This window comes from Rattus norvegicus, chromosome 9, assembly GCF_021556685.1.
Source record: "Rattus norvegicus strain SHRSP/BbbUtx chromosome 9, alternate assembly SHRSP_T2T, whole genome shotgun sequence".
NCBI classification, from domain to species: domain Eukaryota; kingdom Metazoa; phylum Chordata; class Mammalia; order Rodentia; family Muridae; genus Rattus; species Rattus norvegicus.
In genome coordinates, this window is record NC_141542.1 from 111,305,082 (window position 1) to 111,326,355 (window position 21,274).

Genomic DNA, 21,274 nt, shown 5'->3' on the forward strand with positions numbered 1-21,274 from the left:
TAAAGAAAAGATATGAAGAGAAAGTTACAGAAACTTGAAGGGTTAAGCTAAGTCACTGAGAGAGTTATTGTAAGTTGCAGAGAAAATAAGTTGATGCATGGTTCAGGGTCTGTGCAGAAAAGTGGACAGCACCTAATAGCTGTAGAAGAAGATGCAGAGAGACTGAAAAAAAAAAGAAAGAAAGAAAGAAAGAAAGAAAGAAAGAAAGAAAGAGGTAAAGAGTGCAGGAAGCTAGGGAAGAAAAGAGACAAAAAGAAGAGGAAATTAGAGAGCTAAAGAGATAAAAGGCGAGAGAGGAACATATACTGGCCACAGTAGTTAGGGAACCTAGGAAGATAGTACCTGGCAACAGAAGAGAATTCCTGGCTAAAGATCAGTGTGCCTAATGCAAAGAAAAAAGGACACTGGGTCAGGGACTGCCCAAGAAAGAACAAGAGGGGCCACTGGAGAGCTTCTTGGTCCTAGAGTGCTGGCTATGTACAGAGATAGAAGGGAAGTGTGGATGCAGGGACCCAATGCTCTGTGCTCCTATGCCCCCCTCCAGTGGGCCAATATCCAAAGACCTTGAGTGCAAGGGGCTACTGGCAACGAACAATACTTATGGACTGCCCGAAGAACAGTGGACCTTGGCGTGGGCCGGGTAACCCACCCACTAATTCATGGTCATCCCTGACTGCCCCTATCCCTTGCTCATGAGAAAATTGCTCTCCAAAATGGCTTGCGTGGGCTGAAATAGCTGGGTGAGGCCATGTGTATGCATATCTACAGACTGTGTATGTGGAGCTTAAGACCTGTCTCAGTGCACCAGTACCTGATGCTGGGGGATGTGTGACTTAGTCCTGATCTGCCTGGAACACATCACTCCTGCCAGCCGGGCATTAACAATTATCACCCAATCCAGGACTTAAACTGTGATAGAGTGGCTGATGTTTTGCCTTTGAATAGAGTGTCCCAAAAGATGGGACCACTGGTCAGCTGCCATGGACTAGATTCTCTACCGGTTGGGGATAATCTGGTCACCTTGCTACCCAATCCGGACCTGGAGCCACTGCAACATGAGTGTCAAGCACTGGCAGAAGCCCATGGATGGAGGAAAGACCTCTGCGACTGGTTGATTGACCCCTGCTGAAAGCCGAGGACCTTGTCCACAGACGGGAACAGTTCTCTTCATGAATGAAGGTCAGAGACAAGTGGGTGCTGCCATGGTGGACAACACAATGTTATCTGGGATGGCTGAACCTCTACCCCCCCCCAGTACATCAGCACTGCAGATGCCTTTACCATCTCTTGGATGCCCTAGTGAAGCCAACAACTGTGAGTACTATTCATTGCTCAGGATATCAGGAGGGAAGAGATTCAGTGACATGGGGCAATAACGAAGCAGATAAAGTGGCTCGAAAAATGGTTATGCAGGAGCCCATCCTGGTTGCAGGCCTGCAAGAGACAGCCACTGGGAACTGGGATCGGACTAAGGGATGGCCTCACTTAGAAAAGGCCCAAATTGCTTAAAAGATAAAGGACAATGGCACGCTTGAGGGGAAAGCTATACTCCCCCAGAGAACAAAGAAAAGACTCACTTTGCCAAATACAGAAATGGACTCATTTAGGAGATAAAAAGTTTGTCCAAGTAGTTAAGGTATATGTAACAGACTTTAAGATTTTAGCCAGAGAGACAGTAGAAAGTATAAGGTATGTCAATAAGTGAATGCTTAGCAAGCAAACAGGGCAAAGAGACCTAGAGAGTTTAGTGAAAAGTCGAAGTGAACTTCACTGAGATAAAACCAGAAAAATATAATCACAAGTATCTCCTAGTGCTTGTAGATACTTTTTCAGGAATAGATAGAAGCTTTCCTCACCAAATGAGAGACGGCCTCTGCAATCATCAAGAAGATACTGGAAGAAATCTTCCCCGGATTTGGAATGCCCAAGGTAATCTGGCCAGACAAAGGCCCTACTTTCATTGCCAAGGTAAGCCAGGGTGTGGCCAAGTATTTAGAGGTCAATTGGAAATTACATTGTATTTACAGACCTCAAAGTTCAGGACAGGTAGAGTAAATAAATAAAATTTTAAAAGAGACCCTGACCAAATTAAATTAACCATGGAGACTGGCACAGACTGGGTGACACTCCTTCCCTTTTGCTCTCTTCAGAGCAAGAAATACCCCTTCCAGATTCAGCCTTACCCCCTTTGAGATCTTATATGGGGCCTCAGCCCCCCTGACTGTATTAGATGATGTTACTGAACCAACATGTCATAGTGCCATAGTAATAATGATTTGTGTGCCAGGCTAAAAGACCTACAGGTGATACAGAAAGAAATCTGCTCACAGCTGACAGCAGCCTATGCCCCGGAGACCCCTGAGACATCCCATCAGTTCCAGGTTGCAGCTACACTGAGTCCAGACACTCGAGCCTCGCTGGAAAGGACCGTACCTGGTGCTGCTGACCACCCTGACAGCTGTCAATTCTCAGCCCTCACCAGCCGTGTACTAGCTGTTGGGGCTGAGAGCTGGGACCTAGAGGGAAACTCAGTCATGTTTGTCCTGGGTTCTATCAAGATAGGTGTGGGATAGGCTTGATTTCCATTACAAATGATGTAACATTGCATATGTTAGTACTCTTAACACTTCTTGGGACTGTGCCTCAGGGATCACAGTCCGTATAAGCTTAGAAGTTCTAAAAGCTAGTCATGACCTTGGTGGATAGGCTTGGATAGTGTCCAGGTTAGAATCCTCATGTTAAGACTACAATACCAAGCTGTTATGCTAGATGAAGCTGAGTTCTCCATGAAGTTCTAGGATTAGAACTATTAACAAAAAAAAAGAATTGGGGAATGTAGAACTAGAGTTTCATAAAGGTTACTCATTGTCAGAGCCCGAATGTGCAGAACTAGAGTTTCATAAAGGTTGCTCATTGTCAGAGTCCAGATGTGCAGGGCGGGACGTGCCTGAGGGAGAGCCAGAGATAGGACTTGCCAAACCAGCTATCAGCCCCAAGGACACTGACCATCCGTAGCTACCCCCTCCCCTTCCTTCACCCCCCTGAGTGAGATGAGTCACCCTACCTGCCTGCCGAGCTGCTGGAGAGCACGTACTCCTTGCTGATGTAATTTCGCGCCGAAAGTAACTGTGCACCATTTGAATTGACCAATCATGTGTAACCGCGCGAATGCCCCTAACCTCCCCTATATAAACCCCCGAGTCTGGAGGCTCGGGGTCGATTCCTCTGTCTCCTGTGTGAGATACGTGTCGACCCGGGATCCCGCTAAGACCTGGGATCTCGTTAATAAAGCTACCTCTTGCTGTTACATCAAGAATGGCTCCTCGTGATTCCTGGGGGCACCCCACCCTGCGATCGGAGCGAGAGACGCGGCTCCCCGTTTTGGGGTACGCTCTTTCAAGTTGCCATATATTATTAATTAATCGTAGTTTAATATTTAAACTCTAGTTGCAAAAATGACTCCTGGCCATCTTCTTGTGCTTAGGTTGTGTTAAGATATATTAACACATTTTGCAAATGAGCAGAGTGCTCCTCAGAAGCAGATAGAAGTCACCACAAAAAAATCCTGACCCTGCTATCAGCATTGTCATTTACATTTAGAAAGACCAAGAAAGAAAACAGAGTGTTTGGAACACTCACAGCCTCTTCACTTTTTATACATCCTTTTATCCCCTTATAGGTTGATGAAGGCAAATAGGGGCCTGTTGGGCCCTACCTTGGGGTGTTTCCCTTCCCCTTCCCTGAGCCTTTTAGCCTGCTATAGCAAGAAGTTGTTTACACCCTTGGCAGCTGCTCTTAGCCCCTGATTTGGGGCTGGGATTTTCCATGGCACCCTTCCTCCCCACCTAGCCTCCCAGCTTGTTGTTGTCAAGAAGTTGTTTATGCCCCTGATTGGGCCCAGAACTTTTCACCACACAGACTTTTCCTGTTTTCCTGGTTGGGGATTTTCACCTGCCTTGTTGTTTCCCCGGCATTTACCTCCGGTATATAAGATCTCAGTAAAGCCTTGGTGACCCTCACTGAAAACAGGTGACCCATGTACGTGTTTTCTTTCAATCCCGCAGACCTACGCCCGATATTCACACACTGGCGACGCAGGCACCATCAGGGGCCTATATGAAATACTAAGAGAAAAGAAATAATTTGCGATTGGAAGATGGATGTAGGGATAACTTGAGCAGTGTGGGTAAGCCTTGACTTCAGACTCCAGAATGACCAAAATGAAGAAGAAATCATTTAAGCAATCACGACAAACTCTAACATTATTTTTATTTATTTATTTATTTATTTATTTATTTATTTATTTATTTATGTCAAGTGCCAGGTTAATTTTGAGATCTTGTTGTTAGGAGTTATCTTGAAATGTGTCTTGTTTCAATAATCTCATGTCTGTTATTTATTTCAAGTGCCAGGTTAATTTTGAGATCTTGTTGTTAGGAGTTATCTTGAAATGTGTCTTGTTTCAATACTCTCATGTCTGTGCATGCTCACTTGATTTCTTTGCTTGTTTGCTTGTTTCAAAATTTGGTGGGATGGCAAACAATTTGAAGGTGAAGTAAAAATACTTCATAGTAGATAAGGTCATGGAATTGTCATTATGATTACACTTAGGTACAATTAGAGAAACAGCAAGGTCATGAATCCATCAAGCTATTATGAAGATGTCCATGAAAATGTTAGTAAAATCTTGAGTGCCACCTCCATCTAAGCATGGCAAGAAATCTCTATGCTTATTTCATTAATAGCAGAATGCAAAGGAATCAAGACCTATAACATGTTTTCAACTGACAATAGATTTTCCCCTTTCAGATTCAGAAATAACTGAAGAAGAAAGGACTCCATGAAAGAAAAATGATAACATAAAACTTGGTTGGGTAGAAAATCCCAAAGAGAAAATGAGTTAAATATAGAGACATTCTACCCAATTAAAAAGCTATTTGGAGCCTCCTTCAGGACAAATAATAAATTCAACTAAAAAAATAAAACTGATTAAACTGGAGGTTGAAGTTACTAAATGTTCCTACAGCTGGGAATAAAGACTCTGGTTCAACTTGAAATACTAAATAAGAGCAGATAGAAATTGTTAGAAATGTGAATAATGTCCTTGGGAAGAATAAAGTTCAAAATGTGTGAATAGATAAATCATAAAAAAGGTCTTAGTGAAAAACAAGCTATAAAACAAAACAAAGCAAAACAGAACGCTCATAAAGAAACAGAAACAAGGGATTTTGCTGCAGACCTGAACTGTCTATTTCAGATTCCTGCGGAGGAGGCAGGATATAACACAACCGTGCTAAACAGACAAGGGCAGGAAAAAGGGGACAATAGTAAGGGGAGAGAAAACTATTGATGAAACTTATTGGAATCAAATGTTTAAAGGAAAAAAAAACCTTTGGTTAAAAAAACATTTCAAAGATAAGTAATTTTTTTCTGAATAACATTTCCAAGAATAGTATTTTAAAGATAACGCCATTTTATCAAATGCTACAGAGTTTAATAATATCTTTTCAGCAGAACCTTGGGTTGAAAACAATCTATTTTTAAAGTTATTTTTGTTATATCGTTGATAATTTTGTGTAATATATTTTGATTATGTTCTTCACTCTTCACCTTAACTCATTCAAGTAGTATTCCCACCTCCCAACTTTAGGCTCTATTCCTTTGTTGTTGATTTTTTTCATAATTCATTAACTAAAACTTGTTCTTTCCAAATACTCATAGGTAGGGTACTATTTACAGAAGTGACAATTTTATAATTTAATATCTAACTTCTGTGGGATAAATTATGCTAAAGAGAAAATTGGTTGGTATTGGGGTTTATCTCAGTAGCAGAAGGTTTGCATAGCATTGGCAAAACCATGTGCCCAGCATATATATGAATATCTATACATTCCCATATGCATACATACATACATACACACACACACACAGAGAGAGAGAGAGAGAGAGAGAGAGAGAGAGAGAGAGAGAGAGAACAACTTCTAGAGGTTTCATAGTTTCATAGTATGCTTTAAGTCAATTTCCTTCCTTGTGTGTCTTGGTAAGAGATCATATAACAATGTGCTGTCACTAAAGATGCTGTTTTGCTTGTCCTTGAAAATAAAAATAACTGAGATTCTATAGGGTATAGGCTAGTACTATCATTTTGTTTAAGCCCATTCATAAAAAAAAAAGCTGAGATATTAGATAACACACTTTTAGTTACAGAGGTAGATAGAGAAATATATGGAATTTGATGAGGTCACCTTTATTAGTCCAGGTTCTCCGAAGTAACAACATTTGTGGAATGACTCTCTCAACGCATTCTGTGGTCTAGCTAATCCAGCAATAGCTGGCTTTGAATGGGAAGTCCAAGTATCCAGTTGTTTCTGTGTCTACTAGGCTGAATGTCTCAGCTGTTCTTCAGTATATGCTGAAGTTCCCAAGAAGACTTTAATTCTAGTGCAATGAATCTGACAGAATAATGAGAATAAGCAGGCAAGGAGTAAATGTGTTCTCTTCTCATGTCCTTATGTACGCTTTCAGCAGAAAATGTGGCCCAAATTAGAGTAGCTTTTCCTACATCAAATGATTTAGATTAAAAAGCATGTCTCCCCACCTCAAAGATCTGGAGTAGATGTAAATCTTCCTACATTAAATTAATCAAACACTACAGTTATATGCTCTATTTTTGGGTTCTACTTAAAGACATAGTAAAGTTGAAAATCAATAAGCCCTATTACATGGCCACAATATTATTCCCCTCTAAAAGAAAGTTTGTGCATGCATATAATATGCTTTGATCAGCCTCAGATCCCATGTTCTCCCCTCCAGTTCTCCTCTATTCCCAACATCACTTTTCCCTCCCAATATCTTTTGTGTGTATATGTGCCCATCTTTCTTACTTCATCAGAAAAACCTCTTTTAACATTAGGTGCCATTTGGTAAAAGTACTCATACCCAGTCAATGTGTAGAGAGAAAGGGACTGTGGAGAGCTCAACTTGGGATGTCTGTATCTCGCCTTCTAGTCAAAGGTTCAGGAAGATGGTGGTTGCCAAACAAGATTGCGCAGAGCATGTCAGGGCTGTTGCATGAATGAACTCAAAGCAGTTGGGAGTGAAGCCCGCACTGGATTAATCCATCTAAAATCCCAACATAGTCTGGGAAAGGGGACTCATGAAGTCCTATCGCTGTGTGTGCAGCTGTTGGCAATTAATGACTTCTGGAGCAAGCAAAGTCAGTTTTCTTTGGAGATCCTGGCCCTGAGAGGCATCCATGCCTGATTAGATGGTTCCATGCCCATGAACATACACATGGCACTGAATAGACTGTCTATTAAAAAACATTTAAAAATAGAGAGAAGACAACTCTTTACATAGGCTCAAACTTCCATAGAGCTATTTGTTCTTGAAAGTGTCTAACATAAAGGAAAGATAGCGTTTTCAAACTTGGACCTAGTTATGTAAAATTCCAACTGAGAGGTTGGAAAGGCTCATATAACACACTCCTTCAATTTTTATTTTCTATTTTCATTCCTATCAGGTATTCATATGAATTTGAACAAGAGTAGGACTTATGTCATGTAGCTCCAGGTAATTAAAAATAACCACATTCAGAATTATCACCTAAATTATAAAAATCTACAAGAAAAATCCAAAGTCTATGAGATTATTTGTAAAGTTAGTAAGTGAGCTGTTGCTATACACATTTAATGACTATAATATATAAATATAATTTTAATGGAAGTAGATTTTTCCAATTAAATATAATATCACACTGTTTAAGGTCTAATTCGAGCAAGTAAGTTCAATTTCTTTATTTTTGTAAGTGGCAAGGTATAATTACCTTTAAATTTATTACTGAAATACATATCCTTATATTTATTGTGTTTTGGATGTGGAGGGTCCAGCCATGCTCCAGTAGGTGGTCATAAACACATGTAGCTCGTTTTGTGTTTACTTGTAGACTTCACAATAGGTTTAGAAAGTTTGAAGATAAATGTTGAAAATAATTTTTATTATGTCTGCTTCCAGGGTTACCTTTCCCACCCGGGTTACTCATTTTTAGCATCTAGAATTTATTATAATTGCTTTATCTATAAAGAGAGATTGGACCTGAATACGGATACAAACTGATTCTCAAAGCTGTTTCTTGTCCTAAGAAGCAATTAAAGAAAGCATTAAAAAATGTACTTCTTTCCGATGAATGTTTTCATGGCATTACTTTTCATCGTTTTTCAGATTGTGTCCTTTATTTTTCACAGAAAACTTGAGTAACTTCTCGGATATGACAGAAAGAAGAACCATTCAGAAACAATAATGTGATTAGTATTTCTGTTTTGGGTTCATTTTAATACTACCATCCAAGATAAGGAAGTCATACCTTCATTTATTCATTAATAACAATATACCAGCAATGCAGTATGGAGACAGGCAAATAGATAAGTGGATTAGAATTGAAGACACAGAAATGAACCCACACACCTATGGTCACTTGATCTTTGACAAAGGAGCTAAAACCGTCCAAAGGAAAAAAGGATAGCATTTTCAACAAATGGTACTGATTCAGCATGAAGAAGACTGCAAATCGGTTCATTCTTATCATCCTGTACAAAACTTAAGTCCAAGAGGATCAAGGAGCTCCACATCAAACCAAATACGCTCAAACTAATAGAAGAAAGTGTGGGGAAGAGTCTAGACTACATGGGCACTGGGGAAATTTTCCTGAACAAAAAATGGACCTCATAAAACTGCAAAGCTTCTGTAATGCAAAGGATACTGTCATTGAGACAAAACAGCAACCAACAGATTGGGAAGGAATCTTTACAAATACTACATCTGATAGAGGGCTAATATCCAAAATATACAAAGAACCCAAGAAGTTAGACTCCAGAGAGCCAAATCACCCTATTAAAACATGGGGTACAGAGCTAAAAAAGGAATTCTCAGCTGAGGAATATCAAGTGGCTGAGAAGCACCTAAGGAAATGATCAACCTCCTTAGTCATCAGGGAAATGAAAATCAAAATAACCCTGAGATTCCACCTCACACCAGTCAGAAAGGCTAAGATCAAAAACTCAGGTAACAACAGATGCTGGCGAGGATGTGAAGAAAGAGGAACACTCCTCTATTGTTGGTGGGATTGCAAACTGGATATTAGTCTGGTGGTTCTTCAGAAAATTGGACATTGCAATATAGCTGAGGACCCAGCTATAGCTCTCCTAGGCAGATACACAAAAGATACTTCAACGTACAATAAAGAAACATGCTCCACTTTGTTCAGAGCGGCCTTATTTATAATAGCCAGGAGCTGGAAAGAACCCAGATGCCTTTCAACAGAGGAATTAATACAGAAAATATAGTACATCTATACAATGGAGTACTACTCAGCTATCAAAAAACAATGACTTCATGAAATTCATAGGCAAATGGATTGAACTAGAAAATATCATCCTGAGTGAGGTAACCCAATCACAGAAAAACATACATGGTATGTACTCACTGATAAGTGGATATTAGCTCAAAAGCTTGAATTACCCAAGATACAATCCACAGACCACATGAAGCTCAAGAAGAAGGATGACCAAAGTACAGATGCTTCAGTCCTTTAAAGGGAGAACAAAATATTCATAAGAGGGGATATGGAGGCAAAGTTTGGAGCAGAGACTAAAGGAATGGTCATTCAGAACCTGCCCTACATGTGGCCCATATATATATATATACAGCCACCAAAACTACATAAGATTGATGAAGCAAAGAAGTACATGCTGACAGGAACTGGATATAAATATCTCCTGAGAGACACAGTCAGAGCCTGTCAAATACATAGGCGAACGCTAGGAGCAAACCATTGAGCTGAGAACAGGACCCCCATTGGAGGAGTTAGAGAAAGGATTGAAAGAGCTGAAGGGGCTCTTGCATCCCCATAAGAACAGCAATGCCAACCAACCAGAGCTCCCAGGGACTAAAGCCCTAACCAAAGACTATACATGGACTGTCCCTTGGCTGTCGGGGACTGGACTGCTGACTAGTCAGATTCCTGAGAAGGGCTTGACCTTTTCAAAGAAAGAACATGTCCCGGGAAGACTGTTGCCTCCTTGTCTAAGGAGAATATCTTGAGGTTTAGAGATTCACCTTATGTCCTTGGGCACTTCCCAGTACTCCCGCTGCCCTAAGCTTCAGTTCCTACTTCAATTCCTGCTTCAGAGCTTTAAATGCTGTACATTCCTCTCAATAAACAGACCTTGACAAGGACACTGCTTGGTCTCACTTCTCTTTCTCACCCATTCTCCCGCAGGTATGGGTCCCCCTCGTCCCCCACAAATAACTGGATCCCCGCTGGCGGGGGCACTTGACTCCAACTGCGTATGTAGCAGTAGCAGAGGATGGCCATGTTGGGCACCAAAGGATGGAGAAACTCTTGGTCCTGCCAAGCTTGGACCTCCCCAGTGTAAAGGAATGTTGGGATGGGGGCAGGAAGAAGGTTGGATGGGGAGGGGAACACCTTTATATGAGAAGGGGAGGGGACAGGGGGCTTATGGACAGGAAACCAGGAAAGGGAATAACATTTGAAATGTAAATAAATACCCAATTAAAAGAATTTTGAAAAGATAAAAAAGAAAAAAAGAATCACAAAGGTCCTGGTAACATAAAGAATATTTTTCTTTAGTTGTTTATGTTAACTTTCCAACTTTTCTTTAATCTTTCTACAAAACTGTATTTTGACAAAATTGATACAAGAATAGAGTATGTTGTACTATACTAAAAAGAAGAATGTCACAGTTTACCAGAGTTATGCATCGTATCTAACAATATTTCTTAATGATACTGACTAGAAAAACCTTAAAAACTGGTGTGGTACAATTAAGTAAGAAAATAAATGCTAAATTGTGTAGTATATATTGCTCATTTTAGTTGTGCAAAACAGTATTTTGGCAGTGTTGCCTTTCTGAAATGCTATTGTAATTCTAGGATTTATATTTAATAGTTTATGCATACATCATGCTATTGCTCTCATCAGCTTCCTGTAGTATATTTTATACTTTAATATATTTTTACCACAGTATTTAACAGGGAAAAAATAGGAAGAAGCTTTTGGTAAGTTTAGAATCAAAAGATTATGAATGGCACTGACAAGATGGCATTCATAAACATTAAATATCATAACTGTGAGATAAACTAGCAGGTTCCTCTGGGATGTTATTGGTTTGAAAACTTAAGGGGTGTTTTACTAAAATGGAATGTGGTGTCTTAAGGATGAAAGACACCTATTGCTTGTGAAGGTCGTTTATGGTGGTATGTATATAAGAAACAATTAGAAGCCAGCTCCTCTCCTTTTAAGAAAGAGAAAGCAATCTTGAGTGATGAATGTGGTACATGGTAATGACCAGGAGTTTGATAACATGTTGTTTTACACATGATTGTTGAAAAAAAGTTGAACCAATAGAAAAGATACATATTTTCTAGAGGTTGAATGATTAATGGATAGTGGATGATAGTTCAACATCGTCATGTTCTGCGAGTCAGAGAAACCAGCAGCTTCTCAATCCATAAAACTCGATGCCTTTTTTACCAGTCTGAAACCTCTGCTGGCTCCTGAAACTTCTCCACAGAGATCCCATGTTCAGTTAACTGTAAGGAGAGTCTGATTGTATAAAATAGCAACAGGTAGACATGCACTTTCAGGCGAAACAAAGGTAGTTAGCCCAGGTTTTAACTGAAGACCAATGCTCACTGGAAGGTTCCCCACCAAACTCTCTAAGAATACCTTTACAAATATATGTAAAGCATGTCGGCCTGGGTTTAATTCTTATAGTCATTACAAGAACAACTCTTGTTTAAGTCAAGAGAGAATGCCATAAGTAATGGTGAAGTGTAAGGGATTCATATTTTTATTTTATTATTGGTTTAATAAACAAATTTCTGGTAAATCATTTCAACATTTCCTTTTATAATATAAAGATAATTGTGGAGAATAGAATAACCATAAGGACTCATAAAACTAATAAGAAACCATACTTTTAAGTATCTACATAACAATACACTTAAGTTCACTTATAAGTATACATAAATAGTTTAGATTAAAATTTACCATTTAGGCAGACGATGGTCCCACCAACTCCCAGAAACCATCTTTAAAATAAATAAATAAAAATTAGGTATGAGAAGTTCTCCTTTGAGTTGTTGATTAGAGTTTTCCAAGAAACTATCAAAATATTATAGTGTATTTCTATCACCATAGGCTGACCCTCAGGAATGGGAGGTGACCCCTTGTTGAGGAAATCACCATTCATTTCAAACAGGGCCTAAAAACTCCTGAGCTGGAACTGACCTGAAGGAAAACCATCTTCTTGAGATCTTCTGGCACCAAATGACACCATATTATTATTTGTTGTCTTAGGGTTTCTATGGCTGTGAAGAGACACCATGACCACAGGATCTCTTATAATTAGGGTTGGCTCACAGTTTCAGAGGTCTAGTCACTATGACCATGATGGGAAGCATTGCAGCATGCAGGCAGATATAATGCTGGAAAACCAACAGAGAGTTCTACATCTTGATCTGCAGGCAGCAGAAGGAGACTGCCACAGTAGGTCTAGCTTGAGTGTGTGAGATCTCAAAGCCTGCCTCCTCTAACTGACTTCCACCAACAAAGCCACAACTAGTCTAGGTAAGGCCACACTTTATAATAGTGCCACTCCTTTTGAGCCTAAGGTGACCATTTTCTTTTAAACCACTACCTACATTTTCAAGGGGAAACAAACACTAATCCTACCTAGTTATCACCCCCATGAAATAACAATGACTAGTTTGACTAATAAGCATAAAGTTACTTTAGTAACAAGCACACCTTAGTAGGAACCAACATCTCTAATTAAACTGAGGAACACACAGCAAGAGGAGAAAAGTTCTGGAAACCTAGCCAAGTGCCTTGTAGAACTTATAGAATAATCTAAACCTACCATTTTTTAAGCCAGAATATCCTTTCGACACATAAATATTTGTCCATATACTCAGAGTTAAGTATTGTTCTGACCCAACGTCAATGAAACTTCTCTTTGCAACGAATCAACCATCAAAGAAAAGCACAGTCAATCACAATGCTGGTTTGGAGCTCAGCACCAACAAACACATCTATGATAACACAACTTTAGCATCTATGGTTCAGGGAACTGTGTGTGTGAGAGGGTAGAAAGATTGAAAGAAGACAGAGGAACAGGAAGCTTGCGATGCGAGTTTGTTCCCTATAAATTTCCAAGTTACACCCATGAAATTTCACCATCATGTCTGTATAAACCCAACAAGCAAGGACAACATAAATATACAGGAATCAAGAAAGGGCTATGAGGTCTCACCCGTACACTAAGAACTAGAGACAACAGAAGAGTACATCAATTAGTTACCAGTAACAAATTGTTAGCCCTGAAAACATATACACAAATAACATTACACATACTTTTAGAAAATAGTGAGTAATATGAGTGCTTATGATGTTTTCAGACTTTTTTTAAACTGTTACTGTTCTCTCCTCTCCTTCTTTCTTTATTTCCTGGCCCCTGCCCCACACTCCTCTCTCTATAGATCATTCCTTTCCCTGACAATAGTCCCACATTACTTTTCTGACTTCTGTAATTATTCTGGGATCTATATACACATTTGAAGATTTGGAGCTAAAAGCCTCAGATGAGAAAGAAACACGTGACATTTGTCATTTTTAGCCTAGGTCACCTTACTCAGCTAATAAACACTCAGGCTGTTTCCTTTCCCTAGCTATTGTGAACAGAACATCAGTGAATACAGCTGAGAAAATAAATATCGATGTGGTTAGATGTCAAGTTCGGTGGACACAGGCAAAGGAGTAGTGTGAGGCATATGGTAGATTTATTTTTAGTGTAATAGTAACACAGGCGGGGTCTGCAACAACAAAAAAAATTTCTAAACAGGTCCACTTCCCTCAAACCCTTTCTTTTCTACTACCTCTGGTGGTTGGTGCTCTAGAAGGGAGGTAAAAACATTTAAGAACCATTATTAAGAGTAGACTTCAAAAAATTAAGGTTACAGTGGGGAGGTGAGATGTTGGCCACTGGGATTTAGAAGGAGGTACTAGTGATCAGATATTATCAAACTGTACTGTTGAAGTGCGCAGGGGGATCTTACCCTTATACATTATCTGCAGGTAATTCTGAGAGCAGGGGCAGTTTCCACATGGGGGAACACACCAAATGCTTACCTTAGACCAAATGGTTAGTCCTGAAAACATATATACAAGTAACATTGTACATTCTGAGCAGGTTATATTTATGGGCTTAGAGATATATATCTGCATTTTTCTTACATATATTTAACATTTGATTTTAAAACAACTGTGGATTTTAAAGAGAGCAAAGAAGGGTATGAGGGAAGGTTTGGAGAGGAAAGGGAAAAGGATAATGTTGTAATTATATTATAATCTCAAGAAAGGAAGTTTAAGACATCGTTTGAGTATCTAAATTTTTTAAATAATAAGAATATATGGCTATCAAAAACTCTAGTTCGACCTGCACACATTTTCTACCAAGGGAAGTTAATTGCACTGATAAAAATTTTGCAGGCGTTAAGTTAATTGTGAACCTATTTCCATTCTTCATGGTATCTTCTTAGAAGACAGGTGTTCTGTTAGAATTTACTGCTTTCAAACAGTAAATCAGGAGTGGAAACTTTTGAGCTTGGAATGAACTTTGGATAAAAATCTTATTTAAAATGAAAAAAAGATAGTAAGTCAACAGGAAACCTGCTTAAAATTATGGGCTTCCCCCCCCATTTTTAAATTTTAGCATGTAAATGGAATCAATAATGGGGTCAAAATTTAGCAGCCAATAAATGACAATGTCTGAAGTATTTCATAATGCTAACCACCATGTTTTCTAATTTTCATAATTACTGGTGAATAAAGAAGTTAGCAACCATCGTTTTTGCACATTATAACAGTGTTTTCTGAAGCTAAATTGCTTAAAAGCTTTGAAACACACACGTGAGAAAGATAGAAAGTATTACAATTGGCCACCTATTTTGCATATGCATTTTTCTAAACATTCTAGTACATAACTGAAATTTTCCTTTAATTACTATTTCCTATTTCTATCCAGACCATTTACTATATCTTTAAGACTCACTCTCCCTGCCCTGTTACATAGCACATACACTTATAAACAGTTCAGAATCTGTTAAAATTTTCTCAAACCCAGAACACATAGCAAAAAAAAAATTAAAGAAAAGGAAAGAAAGAATAGCTAACAGAACATTGAAAACTTGAGACTCTGTTATTAAGATACAGTCTATAAATGGAGAAATAACATAATCTTTGGAGGAAAGGCAATCATTTTTTAATTACAATGTTTCGGGAGACACTTGCTTCATTTATTTTCAATAAGTTTTTAATGCCCTCAAAATAATTGATAAGCAATATGAAGTTTTAGCCTCAAAGTTTGTTACTGAAATGTGCCAGAAACACTCATTATCTTGTCTGTCGTATTGGTTTTTGTTTTCTTAATTGGAATAATGTTGAATACTCTAATAAGAGGTAAAGCAGGCATTTGTCAAGCTTTATCTTTTAAAAGTCATGTAGGCTAATAAAATGTATAAAGATTAAATAGAGATCCTTCTCTATTAGAAATAAGGCTGCTGTGAGCACAGCAGAGAACATATTCTTGTTATATTGTGGAACATCTTTTCGGTATAGGCCCAGGAGCAGTAGAGCTGGGTTTTCGGGTAGATTTATTTATAGTTTTCTGAGAAACCACCATCTTGTTTTCCAGAGTGGTTGTACAACTTCGCAATCCCACCAGCTGTGGTAGAATGTTCCCCTTTCTCCACATTCTCACCAGCATGTAGTTTCACTTGAGTTTTTGATCTTAGCCATTCTGATTGTGGAAGGTGGAATCTCAGGGTCACTTGGAATTGCATTTCCCTGATGACTAAGGATGTTGAACATTTTTATAAGTGTTTCTTGACCACTCAAGATTCCTCTGTTGAGAATTCTCTGTCTAGCTCTGTATCCCATTTTTTTTTTAACCTGGCTTACTTAGGTTTTGGAGTCTACCCTCTTGAGTTCTTTACATATTTTGGCTATTAGTGAAGATCTTTTTCCAATCGGTAGGTTGCAACCCATCAAAGAGCATACATGGGTTGTTTCAAGGGCTGCCTTGCTCGGCCCCAGTGAAAATGGATGTGACTTATCCTGTAGAGACTTGATGTCCCAGGGAGGAAGAATGTTGTGGGGTGGGGGTCACCCTCTCAGAGGTGAAAGGGAGGGAGGATGGAAGAAAGAACTCTATGAGAGAGTATGGGAAGGGGAGCAACATTTGGGATGTAAATAAATAACTAATAAAAATAGAGATCATTGTCATTTCTATGTGCTATTTATAAAAACAGAATTATTATATGTCAATATCAGACTTTTCAGGGCCATACATAAATTTAATTCCTGTGTAATGCAATTAATGTTTCCAACTAAACTCAAGGATAAGACAGAGCTGTCTACTTTCTTTGTACCTTTTCAGTAAGCCTTCAAACAGACAACTTCTCAGGGACCCAGCAAGCCTCACAGTTTGCAGGCAGGAAAACAATCTGGGGAGGTGAAGAATGACACGTGAATCAACACCAATTTTCCAGGGGCAAAACTTCCAGAGTCTGCCCATATCTTTCTTACACTTTCAAGCGCAGTGAAACTTTGGGGAAAGTCTGCATGTGGCAACTTTCAGAAAGCTTCAGAGATAGCCACATCAATCCTCAACCCCTTATAAAATAGCACATTTTCTTTGACATAGTGAGTTTTATCGATTGTTAAAACAGTGCTCAGGACAAGAACCTAAGGAGGGGAATTTGCAGTAAGCGTAAGAATAGGTTTTATGGACAGACGATGTAAGGAACATGAGACTTCTTAAATAATGATGGGTTCTATTCATTGAGACACAAACTTGGTATCACAGCTTAAATAAATGCTCATGGTATTGTGGGTAAACAGGAAAGCTCACTCCATAGACTAACAAAGAGATCACCAAGTTGTTAGACAACATCTACTCCAGCCTTCCAGGTGAATGAGCACCATGTGTCATTCTCTCCCATTGAAGGAAGGCCATCGGCAGGTCTAATTAGTCTGGTTCCTCCAATGCCTTCTTTTTTAAATTTTTATTGGATACTTTATGTATTTACATTTCAAATATTATCCCCCTTTCCCTCCCTCCCATTTGCCCTCCTCCATCCCCCTGCTTCCATGACAATGTTCCCACTCCCACCCAACCGCTACCAGCTTAACGCCCTGACATTCACCTACACTGGGGAAACGAGCCTTTACAGGACCAAGGGTTTCTCCTATTGATGCCAGACAATGCCATCCTCTGCTCCATAGGCGCTGGAGCCATTGGTCCCTCCATGAGTACTCTTTGGTTGGTGGTTTAGTTCTTGGGAGCTCTGGTGGTGTCTGCTTGGTTGATATTGTTCTTCTGATGTAGTTGCAAACCCCTTCAGCTCCTTTAGTCCTTTCTCTAACTCTTTCATTGGGGTCCCCGTGCTCAGGCTAATAGTTAGCTGTAAGCATACTCACCTATATCAGTAAGTCTCTGGCAGAGCCTCTCAGGAGACATAAATATCTCCTCCTGTCAGCAAACACGTCTTGGCATCAGCAATAGTAACTAGGTTTATTGGCAGCATATGGGATGGATCCCAAGTCTCTGAGTGACCTTTTCTTCAGTCTCTGCTCCACTCTTTTTCCTGGTATTTTCTCCTGTGATGAATGTAGGATGATTTTATTATGCAGGTGAAGGAAGGTACAAGATAGAACAAGGCCTGCCATTGGATGAGAAGGAAGGATGGGAGGGAGAAAAGTTTTAGGAGGAGGAGACTAGAGCAAGAGTAGGAGAAGAACAGCTGAGAGAACATGGAGGGGGATGTTAAGATTCCCCTCTGCACATTTACAGGTTGTTATGAATATAAAGGGATGGATGTGTATAGGGCTTTGTGTATCTAGATGAGCAAACTGTATGTTATTTAGGTGGGCAATTATATCTTATCAATTGGATCAGAGGTTATTGTGTTGTGTTCTTTCATGGGTGATTTAATTGAATTCAAGAGACTATTGGGGCTGGAGACACTAGGCCGCCACGAACTTGGGATGTGTATGTCTGACATGGTGACAACCTGTCTTGGTAACTAGATGGGTAGAGAGATTGTTGCTAGGTCCAGAGAGTAGCCATCGGCAGTGTGATATGGGACAGTGCAAAGCATGTGAGACACTCTTTAGACTGAGATGAAGATATGTACCAGATGTCTTGGGGCAGTATGGTGCCAGACCTAGTGTGGAATAAACGACAGCATTATTTTTTTATAATTTTACAGCAACAATCCACATTTTGATCATCCTTCTTCTTGAGCTTCAAATGGTCTGCGAATTGTTTTTTGAATATTCTGAACTTTTGGGCTAATATCCAATTCTCAGTGAGTTCATAGCATGCATGTTCTTTTGTGACTGGGTTACCTCACTCAGGATGATATTTTCTAGTTCCATCCATTTGCCTAAGAATTTCATGTAGTCATTGTTTTTAATAGCTGTATAATACTCCATCGTGTAAATGTGCTACATTTTCTGTATCATTCCTCTGTTCAGGAACATCTGGGTTGGAAATCACTCTGGCAGTTCCTCAGAAAATTAGACATAGTACTACCTGAGGACCCAGATATAGCACTCCTGGACATACATCGAAAAGCTCCCCCAATGATTTCCTTAAGCTCTGTCTCTTACGACTTAAGGAAATCAAGGGGATACAAATTGACAAAGGAAGAAGTCAACCTGTTTTAAGTGCAGATAATAGAGTATACCTAAGTGACCATAAAAATCCCACTGGTTAGCTCCTACAGTTGATAAACATCTTCAGAAAAATAGGTGGATATAAAGTTAACTTAAAAAAGTTTTCTTTATACAAATGACAAATAGACCAAGAATGAAATCAGATAAAGAATACCTTTCACAGTAGCTGTAAATAATATAAAATATCTTCAGGATGACTCTATGGAAACAAGTAAAAGACTTATCTGATAAACCTTTAAGACACTGAAGAAAGAAATCGGAGGTATCAGAAGATGGAAATATGTTCATGGATTGGTAGGATTAATATACGAGAACTGGCCATCCTACCAAAGCAATCTACTAACTCAGTACAATTCCTGTCAAAATTCCAACACAAGTCTTTACAGATCTTGGGGGAAAAATCTTCAGCTTAGGATAAAAAACTAAAAATCAAGGATGGCTAAAATAATCCTGAATAATAAGAAATGGCTAACGTTGTTGCCATTCTTTATTTTATTATTTATTAACCATTAGAAGTCTGTTTTTTAGTGAGCCACAAAAACGGGGTTGATGGGAAGAGAGATAAGGAAGATTTGAGGGAAGAGAGAGAGAGAAGAAACTATAATCAGAGTTTAATATGTAAGAAAAATATCTGTTTACAATAAAAAGAAGGAAACAAAAAAACAAAAAAGAAGAAGGAATTGGAACTGGAGAAGAGGAAGGATACTGAAGATTGACTTCCTGATGGTGGGCACGGCCATGGGTGTTCAAAGGAGTGTCTTCATATGTTGGCTGCTAAGGCTAAATTTATTGTATTAAATTCTGTTTTTTATTCTATATTTGTAAGGTAGTGCTTTGTTATGTATTCCAGGCTTGCTTTGAGGTTTTCTTCTTTCTGCCTCAATTTTCCAAATTCTAGGATTAAAGGTGTGCACCACCACACATGCCTAGTTGTACTTTTATGTAGCACACTACATATGGAAACGTTTAAACAATTTTCAATATGAGATTGGTGCTTTCTGATAACCGAATCCAACAATACATTAAAATATGTTCCTTTGTTGTGTTTTGTATGTGCATTTGTTTTTTAAAAAAATATTATATTTATTTATTTATTTTAGGTTATGTATATAAGTGTTTTGCCAGCATGCATGATGTGTATCATGTGACTGCTTTGTGCCCTCGGAGGTCAGATAGGGTACTGAATCTTTTGGGATTAGAATTACACAGATGGCTGCCAACCACCATTTGATGCTTGGGAAGCTAATCTGGGGCCTCTGTAAGAGCAGCAAGGGTCCGTAATGGCAGAATCATCTTTCTAGCCTCTTGTTTGGTTCTTGGAGTATGTTTGGGTGATAGATGGTGATGGATGGAAACATAATCATACCTACTTTAATCTTAAATTTTCCATTTTTATTCTATTCCCCCTAAAATATTCGCTGTGATTGTGTTGAACCTGCAAATAATGTATAAGGGAATTATATTCTTAATAAACCAAGTTCCAATATATTAACTTTTCAAATCATTCTGTATCTACTGAGTTTTTAACTTCCTGTTTTGCAGCTTTGTACATACAAATAAAGATATATACCATTACACTCTAGGACATTTACTATGTATTGGTACATATGCACATATATTTTCACTTATTAATTAAAACATACTGATATACATCTGCTCTATGTAAATTGACCATGTGTCCTTCAAACATTCAACAATCACTTATCATGCCTTTTTGTTTCTTTGTAGAAGGCTTCAAATTTTGTGTGTATGTGTGGAAAAGTGGCCACTTATTAATAGACAAATAGTCAAATGAATCTTTTCTATATATTTAAGTTCTTTTTATTTCCTTGGCAATGAATGTAACTCCCATCTCAGTTCTGAATAGTGAGAATGGATACCCAGTGGCCTCACACCACAGAGTAATAGTCTTTCATCATTAAGAACCCTGTTCAACGTATGATTTTTACTTTGTCCTTTGACGGAATCAGGGTGTTAAATTCTGTACTTTTTTGCTGAAAACTTTTTTGTTAATCACGTCTTTTCTGCATCTACATAATTCTGTATTTCCTTTTTGGTGAGATGTTGAATTATACTGATTGATTAAAATGTTAGACCAGTTGAACATACTTAAATAAATTCAAATTGGTAATGATACATTGTTTACAGAGTGCTGAGTATAATTTGATGCATTTGATAATTTAAAAAGTGTTAATCTACAGCTGGTTTCTCTTTTAATATCTGTGGTTAATGGATCAGGTTGTTTTTAACTCACAGACTGAGTTCAGAAGCAGTCCCTTGCTTTCAGTTTATTGAAAAAAAGTGCATCGGGAAAGTAATTACTGAACCAAGACATTTGAACTCGGAATGTTTTTTTGTTGAAAGCTATTTGGTGGCATGTTACTTTTTTAATAGACATTTAACACCCACAATGTTTGTATCTCTCTATTTCAGTCAATTTTTTCTCGTGTTTTA